Source organism: Saccopteryx bilineata, chromosome 5 (assembly GCF_036850765.1).
Source record: "Saccopteryx bilineata isolate mSacBil1 chromosome 5, mSacBil1_pri_phased_curated, whole genome shotgun sequence".
NCBI classification, from domain to species: Eukaryota; Metazoa; Chordata; class Mammalia; order Chiroptera; family Emballonuridae; genus Saccopteryx; species Saccopteryx bilineata.
In genome coordinates, this window is record NC_089494.1 from 172,470,603 (window position 1) to 172,488,391 (window position 17,789).

At 39.6% G+C, this 17,789-nt stretch overlaps 1 protein-coding gene across 3 annotated transcripts in view; it reads right to left on the reverse strand.

The window, feature by feature from the left end:
- The window catches only part of SGMS2 (sphingomyelin synthase 2), a 91,513-nt gene that overhangs the window by 28,165 nt on the left and 45,559 nt on the right, over positions 1–17,789 (reverse strand). Inside the window, exon 1 of one of the 3 annotated variants that reach the window (XM_066232947.1) lies at positions 11,371–11,496. The exons of the other annotated variants lie outside the window; for them this stretch is intronic. The gene's annotated coding sequence lies outside the window, so the exon portion shown is untranslated. Of the gene's footprint in view, positions 1–11,370; positions 11,497–17,789 lie in introns of those variants that run through there. 3 annotated transcript variants of the gene reach the window in all.

The following is a 17,789-nucleotide window of genomic DNA, read 5'->3' on the forward strand; positions in this document are numbered from 1 at the left end:
TTTCTAATAGAACTCATCAAAATTTACTATGAGTTGGATTAAAAGGAAAAAAAAAAATGGTCTGTCTTTCGTCTCACTAAAAAAAAAAATACCTCTCTCTTTACCAGGTGAGGTAGTGTTACAGTAATATAATGTTATAATAATTAAATATATAGAAATATAGAAAAATATAGAAGATAGAAATAAGTAAGGATACAATATAAGGTCTACCAAAAGTTCTGTCCATTTTTGGAATAAAACAAAATACAAATTTTTCTTACTGTCAATAAACTTTATTAAATAATATAATTGCCATTATTATTAATGATTTCTTGCCAGCATTAGGGCAATTTGTATATCCCATTTTTGAAAAATGTTTTATCTTTTGATGCGAAAAATTGAACCAGTGCTTGTTTGATATCTTCTTCATTTTTGAATTTTTTGCCCTTCAAAAAATTTTGTAAGAACAAAAACAAGTGATAGTCGGAGGGTGCTAAGTCTGGGAAATATGGTGGATGCGACAGACATGCTTCTGTAGCATTTCTTCCTTGTTGAAATTCGTAAAAATTACAGTGGCGTAAATGAACTTTATCAGTAGCCATGGGTACACTATGGCTTCACACATAAGACTAACCTGAATCAACTTTGTTTTAATTTGCTATGTCAGTATGTATACATTAAGTGATAAAAATAGAGAGGCACACATGCGCCAAATAAACATGTACTTACGTGTCGAAACTTGTGATAGAAACGGACAGAACTTTCTGGTAGACCTCATATTAAAAGCCATTGGGAGCCCTGGCCGGTGGGCTCAGCGGTAGAGCGTCGGCCTGGTGTGCGGGGGACCTGGGTTCGATTCCCAGCCAGGGCACATAGGAGAAGCGCCTATTTGCTTCTCCACCCCCACCCCCTCCTTCCTCTCTGTCTCTCTCTTCCCCTTCCGCAGCCAAGGCTCCATTGGAGCAGAGATGGCCCGGGTGCTGGGGATGGCTCCTTGGCCTCTGTCCCAGGCGCTAGAGTGGCTCTGGTCACGGCAGAGTGACGCCCTGGAGGGGCAGAGCATCGCCCCCTGGTGGGCGTGCTGGGTGGATCCCGGTCGGGAGCATGCGGGAGTCTGACAGTCTCTCCCCGTTTCCAGCTTCAGAAAAATACATAAAAAAAAAAAAAAAAAAGCCATTGGGGCAAGTGAACAAGGATACACCCTCTGGGTGGGATCTAGTGTGTGTGAAGTTACATATAGATAAGAGGTGGCTTGATATGACAGTTCTATAGATTTACATAAAAAAGGGCTCCCTGTTAGGAACTCCCCAAAAGGTGGTTTGAGGTGATAATCCTGTAGATTCACATTTATTAGAAGGCGTAGGCCAGAAAAGGTACTAAAGCCGAGGGTTCCCCCTGCTGCAGAAGTCGCCCAGATTCCCACGCTGACTGTCTCCACGCCGCTCTGACCAAGAACACACCGAGAGAAGCACCCTGACGGGCCCATGAAGCTGAACCCAGGCACACCATAAGGATTTGTGAGTAATAAACTGCCTGTGTAATTCTTGAAACTAACTTGTGTGTTGGTGGAGTCTTTCCTCCAGTGGCCATTGGTCTCGGTATCAGTAAGAATTCCTCATAGCCACCTCAAGAGTAGTCTCAAAGAGGCCGCCAGCCCTGCTGTTAAGCAGGAGTGTCCCACTGCACCAGGAAGTCGAATCAGGGACTCCTGATCAACGCAGAGCTTGGGCTCTACTGGGACAGATAGACAATTTAGTACCTGTTGAAATGAATGCTTGTTTACACAGAGCAAATATTAGCTGTGCAAATTTGAAAACAAGGCCTTGTGGGACTGGGAGGATCTCCCAGGGAAGGATATTTGTAGGAGAGTGCAGCGTACAGAGAGGGTGGAACAGTCCTCGCCAGTATCAGCTCTTTCTGATTTAACTATATAAGTCTGATACAATAGAATACCTTCATTAAAATTTGACTTGATAAATGTACCATGGGATTTTTAAAATCTCACTTCTATTTTTCTAGCTGTTAATCGTTTTATCGGTGGCAGCAGAATTCCAATGATCACATCTGATTCTACTGTATTTTGTTTTTCTTCCTTTTTTTTTAATTATGGCGATTTTATTTTTTTAATTTTTTTTTAAAGACTATTTATTTATTCATTTTAGAGAGGAGAGAGAGAGAGAGAAAGAGAGAGAGTAGGGAGGAACAGGAAGCATCAACTCCCGTATGTGCCTTGACCAGGCAAGCCCAGGGTTTTGAACCAGTGACCTCAGCATTCTAAGTCCACGCTTTATCCACTGTGCCACCACAGGTCAGGCTGATTCTACTGTATTTTGGAAAGACAAAAGTGCAGCCACAGGCTTCATGGAAGGAAGCTCTCCAGTGGGAGAAGATGATCCTTAAAGAGGGGTGGAGTCACAGGAAAAGAATTTAACAATAAATAAACAGAAGTAAAGAGTAAATAGACAAGTGAGCAGGCCCTGGCTGGGTGGCTCAGCAAATAAGAAATAGTCGTGGTGCACTGAGGACACGGGTTCGATCCCCAGTCAGGGCACCTCACCAGAAGCAATCAATGAGTGCACAACTAGATGGAACAACTAAGTGGCACAAGGAATTGATACCTGCCTTTCTTTCTCTCTCTCTTTCTCTCCCCCACCCACCTTTTTCTCTTTCTTTATCTTAAATCAATGAAAACATTAAAAATAAGTAAACAAATAAATGAGTAGGGTAGACAGGATAAATGATTAAATTGATAGAGTAGATGGATCAGATAGGTGGGTAGACAGACCAAGACCCTGAAGATAGAAGCGGGCTGTCAAACAAGGTCAAAGGTTAGGGGATATTTTAACTAATCCTTTAAATTTCCTTTGGGATAATCAGAAATTCTTAGAATAAAGGGGTAGCCTAAGAGACACATCACACTCTGTTCCCCAAAGCTGGTTAATGCTTGCCCCTGTGCCTTTCCCCACCGCCTTCCTGGTGGTCTGGGAGAGCTCACAGGACTTCTGGAGGGTGGGTGTGAGGAGAACGCCAGCTGGTTTCTTCCTTTAGTAAGTGTTTTCAGTGTTTAGTGAAAAGAAGTAGGCTGGAATTTCCTACTTTCCACCGTTTCTGAACTTACTGCCAGTGATGTAGGATATGCCCATGGCCTCAGAGAATTCAGTTGGGTGGAAGGCTAATCTTTGTGTTTAAATGCTTATCTATGTTCGCAGGTGAGTAAAAGACATTTGTACTTTGAATAATGTGAACTGTTAATTCTGTTAATGAGAAAAGGAGAAACCATGCAGGGTAGGTGTTTGGTCACTAGAATCCACACAACTGGCATGACCTGCCTCCTGTTTAATGGTCAAACAATGGCAGCAAGCACTCGTTTAGCATAAACACCCTGGAGGCTTTATCAGAAAGGTTAAATCTAACAGCTGAACAGTGATAATTATCCGCTTCTACATTCCTGGCTTTCTCTATATACCCCAAAGATTTATATACCTAGAAACTGGTTCCCGCAGGTTTTACACGTGATACTCTGGGGCAGGGCTCTGTGCAGATTACCTGTTAAAGTGGGAGGTTTCCCGTAACCGTAAAAAAACACCCCATTGAATATTTTTAAAAGATATATATCTGATACTGGAGCTTATATTTTCTCCTAAGAACAGTATCTGGTCTAAGAGAGAGAAGCAGAAGCTGGATATAACAGTTTAACATTATCGCCCCAAACCACACATTTTCTAAATGATGTTGAGATTTCCTTCTAAGTAAACAAATAGATCATCATCAGAGTCAACAGTGTATTTCCTTGTAGACAACAACAGAAATGTTTTTAGATTTGGAAGCATAGTATCTTATTACAGGAAAAAAAAACACATGCTAATAATGAGTAGACAAAAAATAATTCCTTAAAAATAATTTCATAATTCTCCACTTTCATAAGTACAGCTCCTTTATTCCATGTCCTTCAGGTTATTTAAAAAGATACTATTGATTTCTCCATCTACCACATGGTGACCAAACTGTGCGTGTGTTTTATACAATTTCAAAAAGTTTGCATAGAATAGTATAAACAGGCTACTTAAATGGGTAGTTTAAAGTGGTATCCTGAAACTTTGCTTGCTGTTTACTAGTGCATTAGAGAAGAACATTACCCTTTTGGAGATTTAAGTGAAATTACCCAATTTAAGCAAGACTCTATAGAAAGGAGTTAAATAATCTTGCTGTAGCATGGAGGTCAAAGCGAAGACTTGAGAAACATTTAAGCAGGCGCCTGCAGTTAGTACACAGCGTGGTCACGGCAGGGGGCAGACGCCTAGAACAGGAAGTTTACTCAATGCCAGTACTGCTGTGGAAATCACAGGGAGCTACACAACTTCCTTGTAGAGGTCTAAACTCTAGAATTAGAAAGTTGGATATGTTGTAAAATTCAATGGGTTATTGGTTATTATATGAATGCTTAGTGCTGTGTGCCAACAACACAAATTCAAGCAATAGCTCAGTACTGCCTGAGAGATGTAGGGGGACTTCCTGAGAGCCAGCTTTAACACTGAAAAAATTAAGGGGAAGGAAGGTTCTAGAATTTGCACCGTCAGCAGGTTAGTCCTATCTGCTTGTTACAATTTAGGTGTGGTGTTATATAGGCCTTGAAAGAAATAAAAGTAAAAAAGAAAATTCAAATAATGAACACAAAATGGAGGGAGAAAAGATTGATTATATATCATTTGGGAATTTTGTAAGTCTAGGGTATACAGATCAAACTGAAAACAAAATTTTTAAAACTAAGAATAGTCTTTATTTTTTAAAGAGCCTTTAAAAACACCAAGCCCCAGAACTCAGTATTGACTAGAAAATCAGTGTAGTAGTTACCCTGCTCGGTTTAGCTGTGGGCTATTGTAGGGAGTCAACCACAGCCACAACTGTTTTCTACAGAGTGGAACCGATCTAGAACAATACAGGATGATTAAGAGGACTGTTTCTAAACCTGAACATCATGCCAAGAGGTAGTCAGGAAACAAACTCCGTATCTTATTAGTATTAGCAAACTAAAAGATGTAATTCCATGTTTAATCTTATTTCCATTAAATCTAATTTTCATTGATTACCCTTCATAAATAATAGTATTTGACTATAAAAAATCACTTGAAATTGTTTTTTAAAACATATGTATGCTATTAAAAACAACAATAACAACCCAGCATTAAAAAAATTGAAATAAAGTAAGTCCAGAAAATGAGAAGTTATTTGTTTTCTGGGGGTTTATTTTTTTGGGGGGGGGCTCTTTTTGCTTTTAAAATATCTATATATGAGGAGACTGGGGCCCAAAGCTTTTACTGAACAAGGTCAATAATGACATTTTGGTTAACATATAGCTACACTTTAGGGGCACATCTTAAGAATGTCAAAAAGGATTCTGGATTGATGGAGTGGAGATCTTTAAAAGAAAAGAATAAATTCCATCTGAAGGGCTCATGGCCCCAGAACAGAAAAAGTAAATGCTTACACCTCACATCCCAAACCACAACTGTCATTTCCCTCCAGATCTGTTTGTTACCTCTGTAAACTGTCCACCGTCCACCCAGTTACTCAGGGTTAGTAAAATCACAGCTATCATCCTGGCTTCAGACTCCCTGCTCTGCTCCCCTCACAATCACCCAGGCCCAATCACCCATTTTAATCTGCCGCCTATTACTGACCTCTGCTCTCTTGAGCTTGGCTCAGTTCACCAACTCCTCTTCCTAGCAGAGGGCAGCAGTTAGTCCAATCACATATCAATAGCCACAACAATTTGGATCCATCCACCACAAAGATACATTAACATTTTTTTAACAAAAGAAAGCCAATCCAGTCCTAGGAATACCAGGCACTGCTAGTAGTATTTTGCACTACTAGAGTACAAAGTGAAAGTGTTAAGAGAAAATGGTTCACTAAGAAGATACAAAGTCATGCACACTCTTGCGCAAGGAGAAACGGAGCGCCACCATCCCTGTGGGAACAGGACTCTTCAGGTGTTTAATGCAGCACATCCTTCCTCCCCGGTTTTGTTCCCAGTCCATTTCCTGCTTTATTGACTTATTTAAAGCCCTTAAGTGGCTCCCTATGGTCAAAAGTCCATTGCTTATTTTGACTAAAGAAAAACTTAAAATAGAAACTTTCAAACATGTTATATTGAAAGGAGAGAGAATAGCGTAGTGAACAACTTCATCAGGTACAGTTATCATGGAAAATCTTTTTCATCTCTCCTCCACCCTGGATTTTTTTGGAAGCAAGCCCAGAGATCATATCATTTCATCTGTAACTATTTCAGTATGCCTCTTTGAGATAAAGGCTCTCTCTAAAAAATGCTTAATGCCATTGTTATATCAAACAAAGTTAACAAGATTTCTGTAATGACAAATATCCAGTCAGCTCGCCTTTCCCCAATTATCTCTCTTATTTTTTCCCCAGGCCGCTTCTTAGCTGGTGATGTGTCCTGGCCTTGCTCACAAGGACCTTCAGGGTCCAGCCTCGGCCTTCCTTTCAGGCTCAGCTTTTGAAACTCATTTGTTTCCTTTCCCTCAGTCTTGTGCTTCTGGCCATAGTTACTTAATTTCTGTTTCCTTTTATACATACATTTTAGCAGCTTAAACTTCTTCTCAGCCCAACTCTCCTGCTTCAGGTCTCAACCTAGATGTCACTTCACCCAAGAAACCTTTCCTATTACAACTGCTGGACTAAGAAATGAATTGTCAAATACACTCAACTGCCCAGTGAGGTTACAAAACCTAATATTCCATCTCCTCAAGTTCCCATTTAAAAACAAATGCCAATTTAAAATAAACAAACAGAAAATAAAAACAAATGCCAATTTATAACTTTGGCTGCTCAGAAACTAATTGTATGGCCAGTAGCCATGGCCACCAACACAGCTGCCTGACCCATGCAGGTTCACATTAGATTTGGACAGATGGTAATGAAACAATGGAGCCAAGAACTGGTGGGCCATTAGCTTTAATCCTAGTTTGCAACCAGCGGGCAAGAAATACACACAATGGGAAAATACTTTCCCTCCTATTCAGGGCTCCTGAAGCCACTGACTTATCCGAGTTTTCCTAGAATCAAAGGGTTCTACTTCACCAGTCTTATTCACTCTGTTCCCCATCTCCTTCTCCCTGCACAAACTCTGCACAAACTGGCTTTTCCTTCAGCACTCTGCCATCTTTGCTGCTTCTCCTCTCCTCCACGTGGCCTTTCTCTGCTCTCCTACAGCATGGGCTCCTCCTAGAACATAATCACTCTTCCCCCGGAACAACGTAATCTCTCTTCCTTTTAAAACCTTTTGGTGCGAAAGTCCTCCCCCAACACATATTAACATAATCACGCCCATTCCAAGCAAGAACAGCAACTAATAATATCACCTGGGCAACGGTCTTCCACGTGGGCAGCGCCATCTTTAACAAAATGAGCATAATATATTTTTTCTGCCCAACACTAACCTTTCCCTCTGGGGTGCTTTGTGTCCAATATTTTCAGGATATAGTTACTATTTTTTATGTTTTCCTTCTGATCTATATATTCATGCACAATTATTATAAGTGGTGTTCTATTAGTGCAAATCAGACTTTAGTTCAAAGGTTGTCAATGGTAAAAAAAAAAAAGCCACAGAATTACTTAAACATTATATTTAATAATCATAAAGCCTTTCAAATTTGAATTTGCTAATTTGGCAAATATATGGGTATGATAAAGACAGAGACAAAAGAGCGAGTGGAAAAGACCCTCACTGTAAAGCAGGGCTCTGGAACCCTGTGTTACAGGAGCAGGTAACCGCTGTCTTATTCTGGAAGTGCAATCAACTCCTAGAAACAAACATGCACCTGCCAAGAATGTGATTGTCCTTCAACAGATAACTGCCCACAGACTTTCTTCACAGAGATGACCTGAGTACAATCAAAAACCTACCTTTGAAGATCAACTCTCAAAAAGAGTTTTAAGAAAATGTTGGCTGAGCGTTTTGTGTAACTTGCCTTATCTACAACATCAGATCATGCATAATCACCAGAGAGAAGTGCAAATTTCTCTGGGGCCTTAACAAGTCTAATTTATATTGTGAAGCCAACTGATTATTATATTTTTGGCTTCATAGTTATTTTAAGAAAGGTTTTGTTTGAAAAAGTGCTTATTATACACTTTACTACATTGGAATATTTAAGTGTTTAGAAAATATTGACTTTGTATCCCATTATTAATTTAAATTTATATGGCTTAAACTTCAAAATAAGAGCTATAGCTAACACTGATGTAGTCCTTACTACTGCCCCAATACTAAATACTTTACCTTATTTAATCTTCACCATAACTCCAGAAGGTAGATACCCTAGAGTTACCTATTATTACCCACGGTTTACAGATGAGCACAGAGAGGTTAAGTGAATTGCCCAAGGTCAACAGCTAGTAAATAGTATGGCCAGCATTTGGGACTTTGGTAGTTTCTGATTCAGTATGTTATTCCGTCACTGTTTGGGGAAAGCATCTACAAATGAGCACACAGCTGCAGGATAAATTCTTACAGCCAAGGAAAGGAACTGGGGTAAGATAGTTCTGCTAAGTCAGAAGAACCCACCTCAGAGATCACCGATTCGCACAGCCAGGCTGCCCCTGCTGCTTCCTCTTGATGCACAGTAAAAGCGTTCCTAGTCAACTGGGAAGACCTGACATTTCCCTGATAGCTGTGACTCCCAGCCTGGGTCAACTCACCTCCCCAACTTTTCCATTTAGATTCATTTTCAGATATGGGGATGGCATGCTTCAGAAATGTAGAATAAGACCAGGTTTAGTTTGAAGTGAAGGAAGGAGAAGGACCACATGCTGTACCTGTGCTGTGTGATCTGCGCTGAGAAGTCCCTTCCAGAGCAGTGTCTCAGGAAGACCACGGGGCCCCAGTGTCTCGGGAAGACCACGGGGCCCCAGTGTCTCAGGAAGACCACGGGGCCCCAGTGTCTCAGGAAGACCACGGGGCCCCAGTGTCTCAGGAAGACCACGGGGACCCAGTGTCTCAGGAAGACCATGTGGACGTGTCTCCAGGCCTCCATCTTGCTTCAGCTAGAAGAGCCCCGTTTTGCTTTCTATTTTGGGGGGTTACCCAAAATCTCAGCTGAAATCTGGGTTCCTTGGCCAAAAGCTTTAAAAAGTAATGGTGTCAATGCAAGGCCCTGGATCAGAAGTTAACAGGCTAGAGTCCTTATCTATATTTGGCTATAATTAAGCCATGACTAATCCTGGGTTGGTAATTTAGCAACCTTAGGTTTCAGTTTTCACACTAATAACACCATCATTTTATGGGTTTTTAATATATTTTTCCATATTAAAATATACACAGGGTGGGGCACAAGTAGGTTTACACTTGTGAATAGACAAAAGTTTATTCTTATATTATTATCGTATTATTTTTCATATGAAGAACTGTAAACCTACTTTTGTCCCACCCTGCACATACATACTTCTATAAAAAGAAAGCAAATATATGTTCGTGATCTCCCCAAAGACAGTTAAAGAAGGCAAACAAAAATCTCATTTCTCACAGAAAGAAAAATAGGGTAAGGTTACTTAGTAATGAAGAGTGTACGAACCATCAGATAGATGTTCCAGGTATGTCCTCACAGTGCTCACAACACCACCATGAGATTGGTCTCATGGTGTGACAAGTTGATTCACCCAGATACTTAAAATTTTTTGGCATTTTAAGTTAGCTTGATGTAGAAAACTGATGGGTGGGTAACCCAGGTTCTAACCTTGACTCTATCACTTAATGAACATTAAAGCAATCTCGATATATCATATGTATGTATACTGCATTGTGTGCCAACCACCCAAAGTCAAATCTTCTATCACTATATATTTATCATAGAATTATAGACTTGAATATAATCTTATTAAACACTGTCACCCCAATAAATTTAATTTTTTTAAGAAAGATAAAAGAAAGCAATCTCCTTAGACTTCAGTTTTTTTCTGCCTTACCTTTCTCACAATTCTCAAATTAGGAACCATGTTAAATGATTGGCATATTATAATAAGAAACCATGTTTTGTCTTATACCTTTATTTCTCACGGTCAGAAATTGCATCATCAGAACAGGCCACCCAAAGGGAAATAAAGTCATGGAGGAATCACCCATTAGGTCCCATTCACTATTTAGGCTCTGAATACAGTAAGAAGACTATTATGTAGGATCTGATGCAGAACCCCCTTCTTACCAGGGCTGAGCCAATTAAAAAACATCTTAATGAAGAACCCCTGACCTCAGGCTTATTAGAGAAAAAATGAGAAACTAAAACTAAAAAAAAAAATAAATTATAAGATGAAAGGTGAACGGTAATACTCCTAGAACCAGAGATGGTTAAGTAGAAGCAAAGTAAATGACAAAGTTACTAGATGAGCTCAGAGGTGAACACCAAAGGATATAAAAGAATTACAGTATTGTTTTATTATGCCAATTGACTATTTGTATGAATGCAGGTTCAAAATTAGGAAATAATAGGACACAGATTAGTGCAAACTGTTTAAAATACTTGGTGTTTAAAAAGGTCTTTTCTGAAATATTTAAAATAGGAAAGTAAATAATCTGAAATTATGTATCTTGATTTAAAGAGTTAATCTATTCTGCTAGTGTTCATGTTTACAGGTAGACAATTTATTGAACAGGACTAGACTTCTCTGGTAACGGATTAGCAATCCTACATTTGGGTTTTTTTCCTGGGTAACAGGCTAGTCCAGTTTTAATCCCAGACATGACATACACTCCTGAGCCAAACAACTTTTGAAATGCAGCAGATCGTATATTAGAACTCTGAAACCTTCTTTATGGTTCTTCTGTTTTTTGAATATAAGTTGTTTGGTCATTATGAATAATGATTAATAGTTTTTTATCAAATATAATAGAGATTTCTGATGAAAAGTTGAGAATCTAAATTAATGGGAAAACTCTAGGTTCTTTATATAAAACAAACCCTCTCTCCTAAATTCATATTCTAAACTCACAGAAAATTACTCAAAGTATAGAATTGCATAAAAAACATGAATTTTACCCCCAAGGCCAAATTCAGTGGAGCACTAAGTATTTTAACTTCAAGGAATGTCAGAAAAATTTAAAGTTAAACTGGTTTATTTCTTACTTTTTATAGGGATCCAAAAGTCAACCTGGAGTCATTAGGCTATTATGTTAGCAATAAAAAAATCTCTATAATTATTGAATAAAAACAGTGTCATGTACTTATTTTATACCAATGACTAGGGCTTGTAATAATTTTGAAATTAACTATAGAAAAAGTATATAATGTTGAACTGTTTAAATGATGCTATAATTATAATTTCTATAATTGCAGTTTTTGAAATCATAAAAGAATAGATAAATCATTAAAAAGTTCTTACCTATCTTTGGATTTTCCTTCATTCCTTCACAATTTTGCCCTCACCACTTAGGGAGTTGTCGGGAGGGTGGAGGGCACAGTAACACTTCCCTAGAGCTTATGGTAACAGAGACTGGTGTTTCCAAATATTAATGTGTGAATATGCACAAACACTTTAGGTAGGCACCCTTATCACCTCCACTTGACGTATGAGGAAGTGAAACCTAGAACTGCAGGTCCAGAGTTCACGTTCTTATGTTGTGATTTTCCAAGATCTTGGTTTATTTTGACAATTAGAAATGTACTGTTTTCCCCCCTAAGAGCAATGAATTTCCCTTTCCTGTGAGTCCTTCTGGGGAGATTCCACCCTTTCCCCTCCACCCTTCCTCCCCACAGTTACCATGCAGGTTACAGCCTGTGTTTGCCCTCTGAAGAGACTTCCCTCCAAATATTAGCCAGCCCTATCTTACAGAGGTCCCCAAACTTTTTACACAGGGGGCCAGTTCACTGTCCCTCAGACCGTTGGAGGGCCGCCACATACAGTGCTTCTCTCACTGACCACCAATGAAAGAGGTGCCCCTTCCGGGAGTGCAGCGGGGGGGGGGGGGGGGGGATAAATGGCCTCAGGGGGCCACATGCGGCCCGCGGGCCGTAGTTTGGGGATGCCTGTAACCAGTTCTGGCTCATCTGATGTCTTGAGTGCCTGCATGAATGTTTATCTCACTCCCCAGTGGCTTATAAGAAGGACGGTTCCTGGAAATACTAAAGATGGACATTTCGCTGTAGTGAGGTGTTTAGTATCGGAATCACCCCTGTTGCCTAGTAACCTTTTTGTGTTTGGCAGGAGGAAAGCGACTCAAGCACAGGTACAGTCAGATGTAAAGCAGATATTTATTAAGTATGACCTCCTTCCAGAACTAGACTGTTGATGTCATGCTTAACCTTGGAACTGTTCTTTCCCATGTCACTGTTAGTAGAGGCTCCTTCAACTCTTTTTAAGTCAGGGAATTTCAAAAGGCACCACACTGAGCAAATAATGGACAGATCCCAGACAGCTGAAATACACTGCTCACAAAAATTAGGGGATATTTCAAAATGAATATGAAGCGATAAAATATGCCCTAATTGTTGTGAGCAGTATGTATGCTACATTATTTTACCTACTGACTTCTGAAGAAAAGCTTTAAGACTAAAAATAATTACGTGACTTACATAAAAATGAAACTGAAATTATATGGTGTCATAGAAGTAACCTGCCATGCATATAAGAATTAGTTCTCTCAAAGTCAGTTAATATAACATATCCTTAAACAATACTGAGTCAATACTTCTGATGTCACAGTCAAGAAAAACTATTTTTCAGGCAACTTAGGTAGTGGACTTATTTGGTAGGCTACATTCAGGACAGAAAAAGTATTATAACATCCCTCTCTTTCTCTCTTTTTTTGATTTTTTATTTGAGGGTGGAGGATTGGGAATAACAAAGAATTTATGACCACATATAAGTAGCTTCAGAACTGAGGGGGCTCACCCTCAAATACCATAATAAATATAAACATACTGCAGTTGACCCAAGGTCATTTCACTGACTTTGATCTTCCAGCTTAAGTTAGCAAGCACACCTGAGTCACTCTAGAAGCCAAAAATCTAGAATAAAACACTCTAGAATTAAAAAAAAAAAAGAATGGTTTGTGTTCCATAAATATTCTCCACCAGTGATTACTATTCCCCTAGTATTTGGGGGCTCCACTATTTTTCTTAGTCATTTATATGCACTAAATATTCAAAGAAGGAAAAGTTTAAACAAAAACAAACGCATACACACATACCAGATGCTAGTTTTCTCTGGCCACCTTTTCCCCCATGCCTGATAAAGACACAGAAAGTAAGGCTTAAGCATGTGCCTAAATGTTACCTTCATGGGGAATGTCCTGAACCCTAAATTTAAATAATGCTTATAGACTGAAAGATACAAAGTAATATTTTCTTCCCCTCACCAAATAATAGTCATCCTACCACAAGGGTTCCAGCTGCCTGACATCTATTTAGTACTACTAAACCTCTAACAGATGGAAGCTTCCCGTCAAGATGGCAGAGTAGGTGAACACTGTGCTCACCTCCTCGCCTCCTCTCATAACACATCAAAATTACAACTGAACTACAGAACAACTATCACTGAGAACTGCCTGGAATCTAACTAAACAGAGAAGTCCTATTACTAAGGACATACAGAAGAAGCCACATGGAGACTGGTAGGAGGGGCACAGATGCCTAATGGGCTGGTCCGCCACCCATGTGTGGTAGTTTAAACGCAGGAGGGATATCTCAGCTGCGGTGGTCCCCTCGTAAAGCGAGGAATCCCGGCCCCAGTGTTGAGGAGACAAGTTCCCAAAACTTCTGGCTGTGAAAACCAATGGAGATTGTGTAGTGAGATACGATGGCTGCTCGAGTCCCAGATGTTCCTCTTCAAGGGACCATACACAGACTTACTCACTGATGGACTCACTTGCACTGAGCTCTAGCTCTGGGGAAGCAGGTCAAAAGATTCCAGGGTCATTCAGGGAGGAAATGAATTGTCTGGCATCAGGAAAAGGGCTGAAGAGGCAGCCTTCTCCCAAACAGTGCTGCTTTGCTGAGCCCTATCCCCATAGAAATAGTGGGCACCATTTCTGAGTCTCCAACTTGTCTAACAATGCTTGCTTGCTCTACCTGGTGATTCTCTGAGATTCTACCCTGCTCAACTTGTGGGCCTATCTAAAGCATTTCCAGTGGCTTTTCCACACAAATGCCCTTCTTGGCTCATTAGAAAACATAAAAATGGAGCTAGAAATCATAAAAAGAACCAGCCAGAAATGAAGAATACAATAACTGAAATGAAAAATACATTATAGGGACTCAATAATAGAACAGATAAAGTAGAGGATCAAATCAGAGGTTTGGAAAATAAGGAAATAGAAAACACCCAGTAAGAACAGCAAAAAGAAAGAAGAATCCAAAAAAGGATAGTTTAATGAGCCTATGGGACTTCAAATATACCAACATTCACAGCATAGGGGTGTCAAAAAGAGAGGAAAGAAAGCAAAAAATTGAAAACCTATCTGAAAAAAGGATGAAATACTCCATAACCTGGTGAAGGAAATATACATGCAAGTCCAGGAAGTACTAGCAAGATGAGCCCAAAGAGGCCCACATGAAGACACATCATAATTAAAATGCCAAAGGTTAAAGACGAAGAAAGAATCTTAAAGGCAGCAAGAGAAAAGCAGACAGTTACATACCAGGGGAGCTCCCATAAAATTGTCAACTGGCCTGACCAGGTGGTAGCACAGTGGATAGAGCATCAACCTGAGATGCTGAGGACCCAGGTTGGAAACCCCAAGGTCGCCAGATTGAGTGCAGGCTAATCCAGCTTGAGCATGGGTTCATAGCCAGGACTTGATCCCAAAGTCACCATAGCCTGGCTTGAACCCAAAGGTCGCTGGCTTGAAGCCCAAGGACACTGGCCCAGCTGGAGCCCCCCAGTCAAGACAATCAATGAACAGCTAAAATGCCACAACTACTATGAGTTGATGATTCTCATCTCTCTCCCTTCCTGTCTGTGTGCCTGTCTGTCTCTCTCATTAAAGAAGGAGAGAAGAAAGAAAGAAAGAAAGAAAGAAAGAAAGAAAGAAAGAAAGAAAGAAAGGAAGGAGGGAGGGAGGGAGGGAGGGAGGGAAGGGGGAGGGGGGAGGGAGGGAAGGAAGAGGGAGAGGGGAGGGAGGGAAGCAGGAAGGAAAGAAGGAAGGAAGGAAGGAAGGAAGGAAGGAAGGAAGGAAGAGAAAGAAGAGGAAGAAGAGGAAGAGGAGGAAGAGGAGGAGACTGTCAGCTGATTTCTCAACAGAAATTTGACAGGTGAGAAAGGTTTGGCAAGAAATATTCTTTTCTTTTTTCTTCTTTTTTTTTAATCGTGAGATGAGGTGAGGCAGAGATAAATTCCTGCATGTGCTCCCACTAGGATCCACTTGGCAAGTCCACTAGGGGGTGATGCTCTGCCCATTTGGGGCGCTGCTCCATTGCTTAGCAACTGAGCTCTTCTTAGCACCTGAAGCAGAGGCTATGAAACCATCCTCAGCACTTGGGGCCAACTCACTCCAATTGAGCCATGGCTGCAGGAGGGGAAGAGAAAAAGAGAGAGAGAGAGGGAGGGAGAGAAGCGAGAGGGGTAGGGATAGAGAAGAACATGGTTGCTTCTTTTGTGTGCCCTGACTTGGAAATGGACCTGGGACATCTACATGCCAGGTCAACGCTATACTACTAAACCAACAGGCCAGGGCCAGGAAATATTGAAAGTAATGAAAAGCAAGGATCTACACCAAGATTACTCTACCCAACAAAGCTATCATTAAAAATCAAAGGATAGATAATGTCTACCCAGATTTTTTAAAAAATGCTAAAGAAATTCCTCACCACCAAACCAGTATTACAAGAAATGTTAAAGGGACGTCAAGAAGAAAAAAAAAAAGAAAAAAGAAAAAGAAAATGACAATAAATACTTAATCTATCAATAATTACTTTAAATAAAAATGGATTAAATGCTCCAATCAAATGACATACCATCACCTTGACTTTGGGTGAGGGGTATGCAACATAATCAAATGTCAAAATAATCTGGAGATGTTTTCTCAGAACATTTGTACCCTGATTTATCAATGTCACTGCATTAAAATTAATAAAAATAAGATTTAAAAAAGTGGCTGAATGGATAAAGAACAAAACCCTTACATATGCTGTCTACAAGAGACTCACTTCAGATCAAAAGACATGTACAGTCTGAAATTAAATGGAGGAAAAGATATTTCACGAAAATGGAAACAGAACAAAACAAGAAAGCTGGGACAGCAATACTTATACCAGTTAAAATAGATATTTAAACAAAGGCTATAACAAGAGACAAAGAAGGACCAAGAGATTCTATTTCTGTCTCTTTATCCAAAGAAACCCAAAACACTAAGTCAAAAGACGTACACATCTATATATTCATTGCAGCATTATTTACAATAGACAAGATATGGAAGCAACCTAAGTGTCTATCAATAGTAGTGGATAAAGAAGAACTGGTACATATATACAATGGAATATGACTCAGCCATAAAAAAGAATGGAATCCTGCAATAACACGAATGGACCTAGAGGGTATTATGCTAAGTGAAATAAGTCAGACAGAGAAAGACAAATAACATGATTTCACTTGCATGTAGAATCTAAAAAACAAAATTAATGAACAAACTAAAACAGACTCATAGATATAGAGAACATTTTGATGGTTGCCAAATGGGAAGAGGATTGCGGAAGTGGGTAAAAGGGGAAGGGATTAAGAAGTACAAATTGGTAGTTACAAAATAGTTATGGCGATAGAAAGTACAGCATAGGGAATATAGTCAACGATATTGTGATAACAATGTTTGGTGTCAGACAGGTATGGGGTCCTTGGGTTACAACAGTCTCAACAACATATGACGTTTCAAGTTTACAACGCTCACATAAAAACTTAAGAAATTGAGACATGCGTGTTTCAGTTCATGCCATTAGCATTGTACTTACGGACATGGGCAAACTAGTTTGGTTGCGTGGCAGAAGAATTCGCAGTAACACAGTGTATGAGTGAGGGAGTTGGTGTCCCCCGTACACTTATGCTGTTTTGGACTGTTAAAAGCACAAGTGTTCCCTTTGTATTAGGCTAGGGTGTGTTTCGACTCACAACAAAATTTGGGTTACGTCACTGTCGTAGGAACAGAAACTGTGTGTAATCCAAGGACCCCTATACTAGATTTATCAGAGTGATAAATTTGCAAGTTATACAAATGTCTAATCACTATGCTGTATACCTGAAGCTAATAAAATATTGTATGTTAACTGTAATTGAAACATAAAAAATAATTTTAAAAGAAGTCTAATAGATGATATAAATTTTACTTTGTCCTTGACAGCTATAAAAAGGGTATGCATGTAAGTTTACTTAGGAAAGATTTTCATCTTAAACATGTTAAAACTTTATTGTCTTCAAATTATTTTCTTTTTGAAAGGCATGTTATAGAGGAAAAAAGAATTTTTCTGTGCCCAAAATATTTTTGAAATCCACCAAACACTGTTAATAGCTTTGAGAAAGGGGTATTCTCATTGTTTAGAATTGGGGTTACTATTCCTGTACTGGCAAGCAATAGTGGGGTCAATTATTCTCCAATGTATTTTCAAGTCCTTAACCATGTTTAAAGATGGTTCTCCCCATTTGAGGCTCATTGCTGCTAAGTGGATCTGCTTCCGCTCTATGAAATGTTTGGGCTCGTGAACGTAACTAGGGATAGAAAACTCTGTTCTTCAGATTTTCAAAATGGAGTGCAGTCTTGGAATAATGAAACTGCAAGCAGAAAGCTCAGGACTTATGTTCATGAATATGTTGCTAAC